Here is a 14,732-nt window from a genome sequence, read left to right as displayed (position 1 = left end):
GCCTGGCTAATTTTGTGTTTTTAGTAGAGATGGGGTTTCAGGTCTTTTTAATGTTGTGAAGAGATCCGATCAGTGTGAAACTAGAAGATAAGAATAATGCAAGTGATACCTGCAACCACAACAAATGACCTCAATTGTCTAACAAGGCAGTGTGGCCATGATGATGGAGGTGCGTCTGACTAAGAAGTCAGTGGGTCTGCAGAAGTGGCTTCCTATGTCAATTTAAACTAGCTCTTGTTCATGCAAAATCAATTCACACTTCTCCTGAAGAACCAGCTTTTGTGGTGGGCTGTGATCTTAATTAGCAATCACAAAGCCCCTTCTGTTTCCTTGTCAAATATGCTTAAAATAGGATTGCCTGAGCTTTAGGGATTTTAGAGTTATTATGATGGCTGGAGTCCACCTTATTTCTTTTATTTTCCTACAATCGGATTTTTGCCTGCTAGTATTTTTAGACTGACAAAGAATCCTTGACTAAACTGGAGTCAGTCTTCTCCAAGTTCTCTTTCTGATTAGGCTCTGTACTTGGTCTTTGTCTTTGGTGTGTTTAGTCCAGTTTCTGCATGAATCCTGCTGAATCAGTTCAATGAAAAATCTCCCAGCCTCAATATCTGATCAAATTTCTTATCCCTCACTCTCAATATCACCCTGGCCTACCTTGAGCAGGAATCTCCCTAGCCTTACATTACCTCATACTAATTTTTCACCAACTGATCCCCACCTGTCCTTGTTGTATTTAAAGTTGAGCTTGATCGCTCTCCTATTACAAAGGCACCACTGCAGTCATCCTGTTCTTGGATAAAGTTTTCTTTACCATCTTTAACAAGTGTCTGAAGGATTTTTCTTTAATGAAACCAAGGCAGAAATAAAATTGAGTATGTACAAGAGGTTCATACCCTTGCCTTTACAAGATAAGGAGTCTTACCCGTGACCTCATGAAACACTGAAATTCTTTTATGTGTCAGGCCAACACTAGAGACTAGGAATCTAAGATGAGCAGTTCTTACATCCATAAAATATGCCTATACATAAAAGATGGCAATGTTGAATTTTACCTGAGCCATGTACTTCTGGAAAACAGTGAAGGTTAAAGAAATCAGAAATCCGCTGCAGAGGGGAAAGGTTTTCTTTCTCCACCTATCACAAGGTTCACGGCTGAAATCTCTATTAACTAAAGACAGATTAACAAGAGAAACACATACACATTTATTTAATATAAGTTTTACATGATGCAAGAGCCTTCAGAAATGAAGACTCCATAAAACAGGGGAATCTGTGTATTTTTGTGCTAAGTTTGATAATGGGTGGTCAGTCATGCAGAAGCATAATTGAACAGAGAGGGTATGATCTAATGGTAATAAACTGGGGGTGTATCTTAGTCAATTTTCTGCTGTTAAGCAGAATACCACAGACTAATTTATTTAAAAAAAATAAGTTTTATTTGGCTTATAGTTCCAGAGGCTGGGAAGTCAAAGAGCATGCTACCAACATCTGGTGAGGGCTTTTGTGCTGCATTATATCATGGTAGAAGGGCAAATGAGCATGTGAGATGAAGAAAATAAATATAAACAAATTCATCCTTTTTATTAGGCATTCACTCAAATGATAACTAATTCACTCCTGAGATAATAGCATTAATCTGTTCATAGGGGCAGATCCCTCATGACCTAATCAACTTAAAAATCTCACTTCCCAGTACTGTTACAGTGGCAATTAACTTTCAACATGAGTTTTGGAGAGGACATTCAAACCGCAGCATTCTGTGCCACGTTCTTCAAAATGTTCTTCTCACATACAAAATAAATTAATTCCATGCCAATAATCCCAAAAGTGTTAAGTCATTCTAGCATCAGCTCAAAAGTACAAAGTCCAGAGTCTCATTTAAAATAGATATGGGTGAGACTCAAGACACAATTTATCCCAAAGCAAATTCCCTCCAGCTATGAGCTTGTGATGTCAAAACAAGTTATATACTTCCAAAATACAATGATGAGACAGGCATAGGGTAGACATCCCCATTCGGGTATTTGATATAGCAACAATCCCACTCTAAGTACCAATGTGATGTCTTAGTCCATTTTCTGCTGGTATAACACAATACCACAGACTGGATAACTTATATAGAAAAGAAGCTTATTTGGCGCATGTTTCTGGAGGCTGGGAAGTACAAGAACATTGTGCCAGCATTTGGAAAGGGCAAAGTGCTGTGTCATAACATGGTGGAAGGGCAAGTGAGCATGTGAGATAGAAGGAATTGAGCTAGACTCATTCTTTTATCAGGAGCCTACTCATGTAATAGCTAATCCCCTCAAGCGATAACTAACCCACTCCCCTGATAATGACACTAATCCAGTCATGAGGGTGACCTCATCACCCCTTAAAGGCCCCACCTTCCAAAGCCATTACATTGGCAACTAAATTTCAACATGAGTTTTGGAGGAGACATTCAAGTTGTATTGGGGGGTACTTAGCAAGGCCTATATGTTCAATTTCTTCTTGGCATCTCTGTGTCTTCTGAGATAAGAATGTTCCTGTTCTCAAGGAATAGGGAGGGTACCTCTGGAATGAAGGCTTTATGGCTTGATTTAGAGGAAAACTGGAGAATTTTTATAGCCTGAATCAAGGGAGAAGGGCAGAAGGGCAGAAGGTCAGGGGGACCTTCTTGATTCTGCTGTTTTCTGAAATGCCAAGGAGTCATGTTTTATGGTAGTGTGTCCTTAACCCCATCAACCTCCACCTTTTTGTGTTCCAGAAAATAGTTTACTGGAGATAACTACCCTTCCCCACAGGACTTAGATAAGGCTCACTGATGGCTTATTTGCCTATCACAAGGCCAGACATAGGCCCTCCAAATTTTCATTTCTTTCTCCTAAACAATTAGCTGAATTTGTTGTCCCCACCGATTACTGGAAACAAAGTTCTTATTAAACAAATTTTGGTTAAGATTCTCCCCTTCCACCAGACTCCTAAACTTGGCCCACCCTTAGCCTGAACCAGCATACAGCTGCTTATGAAAAATAGGAAAATTGGCTGGCCTCAGAGTAAAATATGGCTTGATCTACTATCAAATCCCACCATCCTTTCATCCTACTTCTGTAACACCTGTTTCTATCCACGTTTGTTAACTCTTCTCTGTAGAAGAAAACCCCTTTTTGCCTAACCCTTTGAAGCAACCATATCTATGTCAAGGTATTTTTACCATTGCAATAGTTCCCTTTTCTTCTATTCCATTGGCCTCTTCCCTGCTTGGAGTAATCTTTTTGATAAAGTCTTCCTTATTAAGTCTGGATTTGTTTTATTTGACAAAGGCTGACAAGTTTTACCCCCAAATAATTTGTATTTATTTTTATTTGTGGATTGTTAAGGGAACTAGTTTTCTCTATGCTCCCCATGCAATTCAAATATCTGTCTTTAGGCCAGGCATGGTGGCTCACACATGTTATCTCAGCACTTTGGGAGGCTGAGGTGGGAGGATTGCTTGAGCCCAGGAGTTCAAGACCAGCCTGGGTAACATAGCTAGGTAACATATACCACATCTCTACAAATTTTTTACTTAAAAAGTTAGCCAGTTGTGGTGGTGCATGCCTGTAGTCCCTGCTACTCAGGCTGCTGAGGCAGGAGGATCACTTTAGCCTAGGAGGTTGAGGCTGCAGTGGGCCATGATCATGCCACTGCACGCCAGTCTGGGCGACAGAGTGAGACTCTGTCCCTAAATAAATAAATAAATACCTATTGTGTATATCAACTAACTCTATGTTGATGCTGGGAGAAGAGACTACTGCGTAATTCTCTCAGGGGTTATCTGTTTTCTGTAATAGGAACTACCTCTGAAGTAACCGGACAGAAGAGACTCTTCTTTTTTTTTTTGAAAGCTTTGTGCTGTTTATTTGGCTATGGTAGATTTAAGTAAAGAACTTTGCTAGCCGTCATCAGCCTTAGGTGATCTTGGCACAGCTGTCATTCTTTTTTTTTCTTTTTTTAATTATACTTTACCTTCTAGGGTACATGTGCACAACCTGCAGGTTTGTTACATATGTATACATGTGCCCCAACAGAAGAGACTCTTCTAAAAGACTCTTCAGAGCTTTGTAAAATCAGAGAAAAATGGATAGACTGCTTGACAAATTCCCAAATCTTTTAAACATTTAGAATTTACCAAGAGTTGTGAGAGAATTTCATGATGACATTGCTGGATATTGGATACCATCTACTTCAAAAGGAAGAAGAAAACAGCATTACTTATCCAGGTCATTCAGAACGAGGGATTCTTATAAGACAAACTGACACAAAAGTGCTTCCTGAGACAGATGCCAACTTCTGGTAAGTTTTACAGTAGTAAGGTTTCATTTGCAACTGTTTTCATTAAACAGCAAGAGCCTTTGAGTCATTGCTTGGGGTAATTCTAAGATAAAAGACTTAAGAGAACATGATATGTAAATGTAAAGTGGGTTGGCTCATTGATTCCATCAGTATGTAAACCAAGTACCCCTTATGTTGTTTAGTATAATTACTGCCCAGAAAAACCAGAACTCCCACCAAGCTGCAGTCCTTGAGTTTTTAGTCAACATGTTAAATTCTAGCACTTGCCTGTTTTTGTTATTGGCTTCCCTACTGAGTGCACGGAGAAACATAGGTTGAATACCAGCTATGCCTGGGGCAAGATGTTGATTACCTCACAGTCAGAAGCAAAATAAACTATCTGCAGATATATCAGAGAACAAAAAGATTGACTTTGAAACAATGAGGAAAATTGCAATTAGGCAATTTCTATCTCCCTTTTCAAAGCCAGACTTTGCCCTGCATTATTCATTTTGTATCTTTGTCTATTGACTTTAGCTTATTATAATGCTTTCTATATTTTGATACTATGGTTATATAAGGGTAAGCTTATTATTACTTTTGTCTCTTAATTGAATGTCAATCATTTTCCATTAAAAAAAGGCACACTTTGTGACTTCACTGATCTTTTCCTCTTCCACTCTAATATTTTAGTACATACATTTCCTTTTATTTTACTATTTATAAAGTCATTATAAATCAAAGCAATTGCAGCAAAACAAGAAATGGTTGACAGTTTCTATCCCAAAGACTCATTCATAATTTCTCAATTACATGCAGTTTAAATACATAGCATCCAATCTGCAGTCTTTGAAATGGTGCCAGATTCCATCTGCTTTCCTGCATATTGCTATAGTTATTTCTGAGCTAGACTGAGAGAGGAATACAGAGAAAGCTAACTTGAACACAAACCTCTCTCAACAGAACCTTATTGTTAGTCTTGCGATCTTCTGTTCAATAACCTGCTCTTACATAAATGCACAGTTCTATTGATTTCTATATCTGGCTGCTTAATAACCTCCACTAGAAACCTATTAGCATTTTTTTTCCTTCATGCCAGGGGGATCTGATACCTCTTCCTACATCATCTCAAATTCATAAAAGGTCAGTTCTGACAGATTGCGAACAAAATTGCCATATGTAAATGTGGACATAAATCTTGATCCTTCTGATGTAATTTTTAGGTAACAACTCAAAATTCTACCCAAAAGTTTAAATAATTTATGTTACTCTTTGAGAGAGTAAATCTAAAATTTCTAAAAACATACCGTCATTGGTAAACCATCTCTATTTTAATATTTCAGCTTTTCTTCAAGATTCCCTGTTTTCTTTCCTACTGATATCATTGATTTTCCAGGATACTTATGGTGTAATACATAATGTATACCTGAAATTTTAAAAATAGGTATGATTTTAGGCATAGTAGCACATGCCTGTAATATCAGCTACTTGGGAGATTGAGGTAAAAAGATCACTTGACCCCAGAGGTCCAAGAACAACCTGGCTGCTATAGCGAAATCCCACCTAAAATATATATAGCCACATTGATTGGACTTGGAGTTGACAGAATATAACATTCCTTCAGAAAATTATATGCACCCTAATGCTAAAGTCTGCCATCCTACAGACATTTCAGACAAATGAAACAAATGGAAAAATGTCTTATTCTTTATGTATTCAGGCTAAAGTCATGATAAAGTTACTGTATAAACATAATCTCCAACACATTCTCTGTTGGACTCTGTTTTAGTCTGCTTAGACTACCATGACAAAATATCTTAGATTGGGTACTTTATAAACAACAGGTATTTATTGTTCACAGTTTTGGAGGCTGGGAAGTCCAAGATCAAGACATCAGCATGTTCAGTGTCTGATGTCTGATAAGGTCCTGCTCTCTTACATGACGGAAGGGGAGAACGCTGTGTTCTCAAATGGTGGAAAGGGCAAGGCAGCTCCCTTCAACATCTTTTATAAAGGCACTAATCCCACTTACTCATTTCCTAGAGGCCTAACTGTTAGGGACAAACTGCCCTAAAAAGCTTCTTGGTACTGCCAACACTCTACCCAAACCTCTCCGTGCTGCCCACCTTTCTCTTAAACCTTTTTACTTTTCTAAGCCCTTATCTAGGTGCCCCGGTGAAGCCAGCAGACTTTACCTAGCAGGCCTTCTTGCTATAAAGCAAACCCCAATTACAAACCATGCAGACCACACAGGGGTAGGTCGTGGGAAGCATTAACAAACTTTACGTACACCCTCCGGCACCATAAATGTCACAAGGTGATATGTGGCAGAGTTAACCAACAAATGAGCCCAGGGTCTCTCTTCCCCATATAAACCCCTCATTTTGTAAGCTCAGGGCTGCCTCCTCTGTCTGTAATGGAGCAGCCGGCAGGTTAAATAGAGGCTTGCCTGAACTTGGGTCTCTCTCTCGTTTTTTCTCTCGGCTAACCTTACACTAACATCTTAATACTATTGCATTGATGGGTTAGTCGGGGGAGTTAGATTTCAAAACAAATTTTGGGAGGTTACTAACATTCAGACCATAGCAGACTCACAACAAAGCTCTGCTATTCCTTAAAAAAGACATGTGGTTGCTGGCAAAAGTATCTGGTTATTTTCTCCTTAGTTTTAAAACTTTTGTTTATTTTGTATATGTTTTATTAAGATGTTAAAAGAAATATTAAATATTGGCAGCACATATTCCTTGTATGATTACTTCCCCTTTTTAGATGACTCTAAACTCCTGGCCCCTTGAGTTGGATTTCTGCTATCATTCTCCTTATGTAAATATTTTTAGGTCTTCCACACGTCTTTTGGACTTGCCAGAACATTTTATGTCTCTTGTTTCTCTAAAAGTATCAGTCTCCCCCTGGAGGTCCCTCTACTGCGATGCTTTCTGTGGCACCACAGAAACTCTGTTCATTCTTGTTAGCAACAATTTTTAAGTATGGAATGAAATCTTTTGGGATATTCTATACTGGTTTTACCAGTATAGAAGTTGCAGTCATAATTTTCTATTCCTGAGCTAGTTCAGCATAGGTTTCAACCCGCTATAGACCTCAGCCCAGAAATTTAGGTTTGCAAGAAATATTGCATTCTTTCATTTTTTAATGACTACACATGACTTTGATTCTAAGCCCTTATCCTGTAGGCTGGTAAGATATTCAAACTTTGTTACGCTTTGGGCTTCCCTCCATCCCCAGAGCTGACAGGGTTTTATTTAGTGCCACTGATTCTTAATGAGGAAGGAGTAGGTATCCTCTGGTAATGGTCACAGGAATGAACACCAATACATCTCTTTTGCTCATCTCCACAGCTCACTTAGAGCCAGCTCCTCTTAGGACACAGAGATATTTCATGAAGCTGGGTTCTCCAATGTCCATGTTCTCTCTTTTTAAAAATGTCACACAGATTTTTATCTTGCTACCTTTCTGGAGTGCTGCCAGGCAGCCGGGTCAGCTCCCTACTGATCTAGGATCCACAATCTTATCCCTTGCTACCCTGGAACCCTAGTCTCCACATTGCATATAAAATTTTTGGAAGTCTTAAGTGCGAAATTTCTGTTGGCTACTTCTGCTTTCTACACTGCCAGAACCTCCCTTGCTGGCACAGAGATAAAATAGAGAGGAGAAAAAATCTTTAACTCAAAATGCATCCAAACTCACATAAAATAATATCTTTTGGTTATCTTTCTATAGTGAAAACTGTGCTCATAACTGAGATCTTCCTATAGCACTGAAATTCTTCTTCCAGCTACTGGGAGTACAAATAGTTCTCAGCTGTCTAATATTTCTAGGAATTTGTCTTAGATTGTAATCACCGGAAAGTTTCTTCTTTCCCTCTGCACAGACAAAAACAATCCACTGAGACCACAGCATTGCAGTAGAGAAAGTTTAATTAATGTGAGGTCAGTCCATGTGGGAGAAGACTTCCTCAAGACAAATCAGTTTTCCCAAAGGCTCAGGGGCTAGGTTTTATATGGACAATTTGGTGGACAGGGGACTAGGAAATGGGTGCTGCTGATTTGGTTGAGGATGAAATCATAGGGGTGTAGAAAACTGTCCTCTTGCACTGAGTTCACCTATGTGTGGGGCCACAGGACGAGTTGAGTCACGAGTCACGAGTCTAGCTGGGGTCGGTCTGAAAAATCTCTTTAAAAAACCAGTCTCAGGTTCTACAATAGTGATGTTATCTATAGGAGCAATTGAGGTCACAAATCTTGTAACCTCTGGCCACATGACTCCTGAGCAGTAAGGCATTATAGAACCCGCACCTACATTGTAGCAGAGTTCAGGCCCCGTCATAGTTCTATTCTTGTGGCTTTTCATTAATCTTTCAAAGACAGTTTTCAGTCCCTGAGCGAGGAGGGAGATTAGTTTTAGGGAGAAACTACTATAATCTCTGCTTTCAAGTTAAACTATAAACTAAATTTCCAGAGTTAGCTTGACCTATGCCCAGGAATGACCATGGACAGCTTGGAGGTCAGATGCAAGATGGAGTCAACTGTGCCAGATTTCTCTTATGGTCATAATGTTGCAAAAGTGGTTTCAAACTGAATAGGCCCACATTGCTGGAGGTCATACTCCTTCTCAGGGGCAATCTGCAGCCAGTCAGGGATCAAACCCAGCCCCTTTGCTTCAACTCAGGACATATTTCAAGGGCTTTAGAAGCTTTAGAGCTCTTATAGGGTTAGCTGATCTCTTTCTGTGATTGAATAAGGGCCCAACATCTCCCTCTGCCAAATCCGGCTTTCTTATGTTTCACATAGATATTGACCTTGAAGACATTCCTCATTAAACATCCTGCAGGCTAATCTCCTGTTAGTCTTCTTTAGGGAAACTGACCTGCATCAAGTTGGTTCCTTGTTGAGCTGGTCTTTCTATTCCTTTCATTTACAGGTGTGGGATATAAAAACATACCACACCTAATATAACGATCTCAGATAATTCAAAGACTTATTACTCACTTGGCCATTTGTGTTGGGGAACAGAAAGCGATACTACAAAATATGATGCTTTGGCACGCCGGTTACTTTAAATTAAAGAAAACTGAAAGCCCTCAGAAGCAAGGTCTCTGTCTGATCTTTCTTCTGTCTGTCTGATTCTCTTTCTTTCTGAAGCACAAGAAGGGAGACAGTCTCTCTGCTATTTCCTTATCTGACTAAGAAGGCTTCTTTCCAAAAGAAATGCAATTGTTTTAGTATCCTTTTCCCTGGGAATCTCATTCAACAACCCGGAAATATTAACTACCAGAGTAGAGAAGAGACTGAGAGTCTTCCCCATATCCAGGCACACTTTTTATCTATTTTTCTGTGGCAGCTCAAAGAGAATACCTGGAAAGCTTTATCTGCATAATAAGACAATCTTTGTTCACCATGAAGTCCTGCCATCTCTCCCAGAACTCAGAGGAACTTTGTTGCAGGCCATTGGTTTTTGGGCTCATTTATTTCCCTTGAAAATCATTTACTCCTATGCCTCCTGTCTCAGCTTCCTCTATGAAGAAAAATATATAAGCATCTAGACCTCATTGGGTTATTGGGTAACCATTCTCCTGTAACTTCCCCATGTTTATGCATGTTAAGCAATTTTTTAACATTTTATTTATGTTTTTTGAGACAGAGTCTCACTCTGTTTCCCAGGCTGAAGTGCAGTGGCATGATCATGGCTCACTGCAGCCTTGACGCCTGGGTTCAAGCAATCCTCCTGCCTTGGCCTCCCAAAGTGCTGGGATTACAGCATGAACCACCATGCCCAGCATTTAAAAAACTGTATATGCCTTTTCCTCCTATTAATCTGCATTTTGTCAGTTCATTTTCAGTGAACCTTCAGAAGGCAAAGGGGAAGCTTTCCTTCCTGGAGCCTATATAGGCAAAACAAAATACGATGCTGCTTAATGGTTTAGCCAAATGTCATTTTGCAGAAGCGAATTATTGTACCCAACTTTAATTCTCTGCACAACTTTTCATTCTCTTTCCCATTACACACTTCTCGTAATCTTGACATTTGGGCCCTTTGGCATATATGTCTGACACCTTTAATCCTCAATCCATTTAGAATTCTAATTATTTCTAAAACCAGAATAAAACCAGAACTTATTTTTTTTTTTGCCTCTACTCCATTTATTTTGACTTATTCTCAAGTCATAACCCCTTACATGCCTATTCAACTGATGTTTTTTGGGTTCTTCTCATGGAAACTCCCTGTCCCTGAGTGGTCTTTTCCTGATTCTGGGTTCACCTATGTAACATGTTACCAGTGTCTGTCTCGCAACATGGAGCAGATGGAGCAGATGGAGAGAAGGAACTCGGCTTTGTGGGAGTGGGCATGGCTTTTGAAACCTGTGATAGAAGTACACACAGGAAGGCAATGTGCATCAACAGGATGCTGGTCTCCTGGGAAAGGGTTTGCCCAGACAAAACATGGAACAAAACAGAAACCATGTCAGAAAATTTAGATGGAAAAAAAAAATGGGACAAAGTGCTACAGATTCTCAAAGCCTGTGGTCATTGCTGAAACACCACAATACTATATCTGGTGGCCAGGCACAATGGCTCATGCCTGTAATCCCAGCACTTTGGGAAGCCAAGACAGGTGGATCACTTGAGCTCAGGAGTTTGAGACCATCTTGGCCAACATGGTGAAACCCTGTCTCTATCAAAAATACAAAAATTATCAAGACATGATGGTGTGCACCTATGGTCCCAGCCACTTGGGAGGCTGAGGTGGGAAGATCACTGGAGCCTGGGAAGTCAAGGCTGCAGTGAGTTGTGATTGAGCCACTGCGCTCCAGCTTGGGTGACAGAGACCCAGTCTCAAAAAACAAACAAACAAAACAAAACAAAATACACGAAAACAAAACTATACCTGTTATCTAATTAGAAGCCTCAGAGTCAACCTCAAAGTCCTCTTGAGAGTAGGGAAGTCCTGGCATAGAAGTATTATTCTTATTTAAAGTCTTGGTGATTGGGTGGTGTATTAGTTCATTCTTAAACTGCTGTAAAGAAATACCTGAAACAGTAATTTATAAAGAAAAGAGGTTTAACTGGCTCATGGTTATGCAGGCTGTACAGGAATAATGGCTGGGGAGGTCTCAGGAAACTTACAATCATGGCGAAAGGCAAAGCAGGCACATCTTACATAACTAGAGCAGGAGAAAGAGATAGAAGCGGGAGGTGCTACATGCTTTTAAGCAACAAGATCTCAAGAGAACTCACTCATCACTATCATGAGATTAGCAAGGGGGAAATCCGCCCCCATGACGTAATCACCTCCCACCAGGCCCCTCCTCCAACACTGAGGATTACAATTTGACTTAAGAGGTCAGGGACACAAATCCAAACCATATCAGGTGGTTTGAGAGGTGTTTATCAATTTGACCTGGGAATTAGGACATAATTTTCAGGAGGAAGATTATAGATCACACTCACATAATTACCTAGTGGTAGAAAAAGGACTCCAGACCATTTTGTTAATTAAAAAAAGGGGGGTTTATATAAAATGTGCTACCAAACTCTTTGAAGCCATCCTTTCTTCTAATTCCCTTCTCATGTCAAAGAATGCGTTGCAGGTGATTACTTTATGGTGGTTTCCATATTGGTAGGCAATTTGTCTAGAACAAAGCATAAGATTACAAAATCAGAGACTTACTACAAATTCTTCTAAAATTCAAATTCTTCAGCTCAACTTACTTCTCCTCATCCCGTTCAGGCACAGAACTATTCTACTAGCACATTTAAATTTCTCTTTTCTTTTAGATCTTCTGTGTGCCAATTTCTTAAACGGACACTGTAATGCCTTCTTCCAATTAATTCATGGAACTATACTTCCAATCAATTTCATCCGTTTAAAACAGTTAGCAATTGTGTGCAAAAGGTGAAATTTCTCCTTCTAGATCTGAGTTTTTCCATTCTGGGAAAAGTATTTGAATGTGGCACAGTAGGCTGTGATGTGTTTTAATCCAGGGATCACAACATTCTTTGCTGATTATTAACTTATAATAGACAAAAAAAAAGCAGAAAGAGAATCATGAGAGAGAAAAGTAGGGGGAATTAGCAAAGACAAAGAGATTGACAGTACCTTAGGGAAATAAAATTTAGGAGAGTTGGTCTGCTTAAAATATTTCTAAGAAATAATAACAGATTCCACAGAGTGGATCTTGGTTAGTTAAATTTCAACATCTTTTGGGAGGAGAAACATATAGGCATGAGGGCTTCATCACGTCACCTAAATCAAAATCAAATTTGTATGTATATGTGACTGACTCTGACAGGCCATTAGAACTATTGTAGCTTTAAAATTTGTGTTAATGTCTGATTTGATGCCTATTATTTTTTAATATTTGTAAGGTGCTTAATTTGAGACTTAACACGGCACACAGTGTGAACACAATAAATTACAGCTATTATTTTTTTCTGGGCTTACTTTATAGCTTCATCTTTCTATTTTCTTATATGAATTGTCAAATAATTTGATCAGATTTTTTAAAGTATTGTCAATTACTGCAAGCAATTAACTTGAATTGATGTTTTCCAAACAACATGGTAAAGAAGAGAAAGGAGAGGAAAAACTATGAAAGAACTGGATTGGAAATGAGCAATGTAGACAGTAAAAACAAATAATTTACTACATTTAGAAAACATTGTTTTTGAGGAAATTAATAGTATAAAACTTGTCCATACCAGAAAGTCTCAAGAAGGAACATAAAGATTCTGCATGACAAGTTTTGGAGTATTATCTACCTTATTTGTTCCTTAAACCCTTTAGTTCCATTCATAAGGTGCTTATGGCTGTGTGTGTGGCAGGCACATGGGGTGCTGTAGAGGTACAGGGGAAAGAGTTTGAGTAGTGCAATATACTGTTCGTTTTTCTTTTCAGAATGCCCTTGACAAATTAACATTCTCGGATCAGTTGACTTGTTTGAATGCACCACATTGGCATTCTAATTCAAATGGGAGAGAGGTGATTGACTGAATAACTCAAGATTGAATGAGGCATTGGAGAAACATTTTACTGTTGACCGTGGATACCAGGTCCCCTTGCTTTTTTTTTTTTTTCTTTTAGTTTTGATCCAGCACAATCCATTAGACTGCCACAATTCACACCTGCTTGTTATTTATTTAGTGAGCTCTATTGACTCCTTGGACTTGTGGGCAACTCATCTTGACTTGAGAGGCTGCCTTGCTAAGGGCAGAAATGTTATAGATTTTGGCCCCTCAAGCAAGAAAGCACTTAAAAATGTCGCAGCCACTAAATGATTCAATTAGTCTAACATCCCACCTGCCCTTCTTAAGAAAAAAAGACTCCTTTGCCACAGCAATAGTCCAAGACCAGCCCCTTTGTCCACACTCTGCATGAAGTGGAGTTTTTCCAAGTTGAAAGTATTTGTAGGTCAGATCTGTGGGTACGAAAATGAAGAAAAGAATTACTGATTATCTGAGGCCAATGCTTCATGAAATGATTTGAACTGTTGTGCCATTTGACCCTGCACTACTAGATTATAAGATGTTCACAAAAAAAGGAAAAAAATCTAGTATCTTGTGTCAGTGCTTTGACAGCTTTTATGATAAGAATTGGGTTTACTAACAAATTGTGGATTCCCAACCCTTTTCACTGCACAGTAATTTCCAGGCAGTTTAAAACCACTTCTGGCCTGCCCTCTCTACTTGAATCTACTGCTGAGTCTAAAAGCCTGTCTTGATTCCCCTGTGTTTATTACAGATTCTTTTCCATTTGAAGAATCAATACTAAATGCAGACACAGACAGACGGCATTTTACACTTGGTATTTGGAACAATGGGAGGGCGTCATTTATCAGTACTTTTTCAGGCACCAGAAAATTATGAGGCAAAATAAATTTGTAGGTTAAACAACTTTTCAGTTACGAGAGATTATGGCACATCAGTTTCTAACTAGAGATATATAGGTAGACACAGAAAACCTTGATAAAAATGTAAAAACTCTTTGAAATGAACTAGCATTGTTAGTATTACAAAACTGAGGAAAATACTTTCTCTGCTTGCTTCAGTACCTTTCAAGAAGCACAGAAGCAAGAGATGCTCAAAAATTAACGTTGTGGGATGACATTGCCAAAATTTTTTATTGAAAAAAATAATGGGTGTTGTGACTTAGTTTCTTTTAAAGTTTTACATTTGGTGCACATTTGAAAAATTTACTAGTTTATAGTCAATGTGAGACACTGGTAAGCTTATAAAATGTTTCCACTTTTATACCCTCAATTCTAACAATATTTATCTATGCTTTCCATAATCTGTCACTCTGCAAGGCACTGGGAACACAAATGGTCTCATTAAAATACTCCTTTCAAAACGTTGTTTACGCTGAACAGCCATAGGAAGAGGTTTGCAGTTAAACAGTTTGACTGAATAAAGAATAAA

At 38.8% G+C, this 14,732-nt stretch overlaps 1 long non-coding RNA gene across 1 annotated transcript in view; it reads left to right on the top strand.

Annotated features, from left to right (window-relative positions):
* Positions 1-14,732, top strand: part of LOC129058489 (uncharacterized) — a 188,833-nt gene that overhangs the window by 129,383 nt on the left and 44,718 nt on the right. The window contains exon 3 of the long non-coding RNA XR_008523620.2: positions 4,150-4,320. This is a non-coding gene — a long non-coding RNA (uncharacterized LOC129058489). The remainder of the gene's footprint in view (positions 1-4,149; positions 4,321-14,732) is intronic.

The sequence above is a fragment of the Pongo abelii genome, chromosome 2 (assembly GCF_028885655.2).
Source record: "Pongo abelii isolate AG06213 chromosome 2, NHGRI_mPonAbe1-v2.0_pri, whole genome shotgun sequence".
In the NCBI taxonomy this organism is placed as follows: Eukaryota; Metazoa; Chordata; class Mammalia; order Primates; family Hominidae; genus Pongo; species Pongo abelii.
Note: the sequence above shows the minus strand (reverse complement) of the source record. Positions and strands in the feature narration are given on the sequence as shown.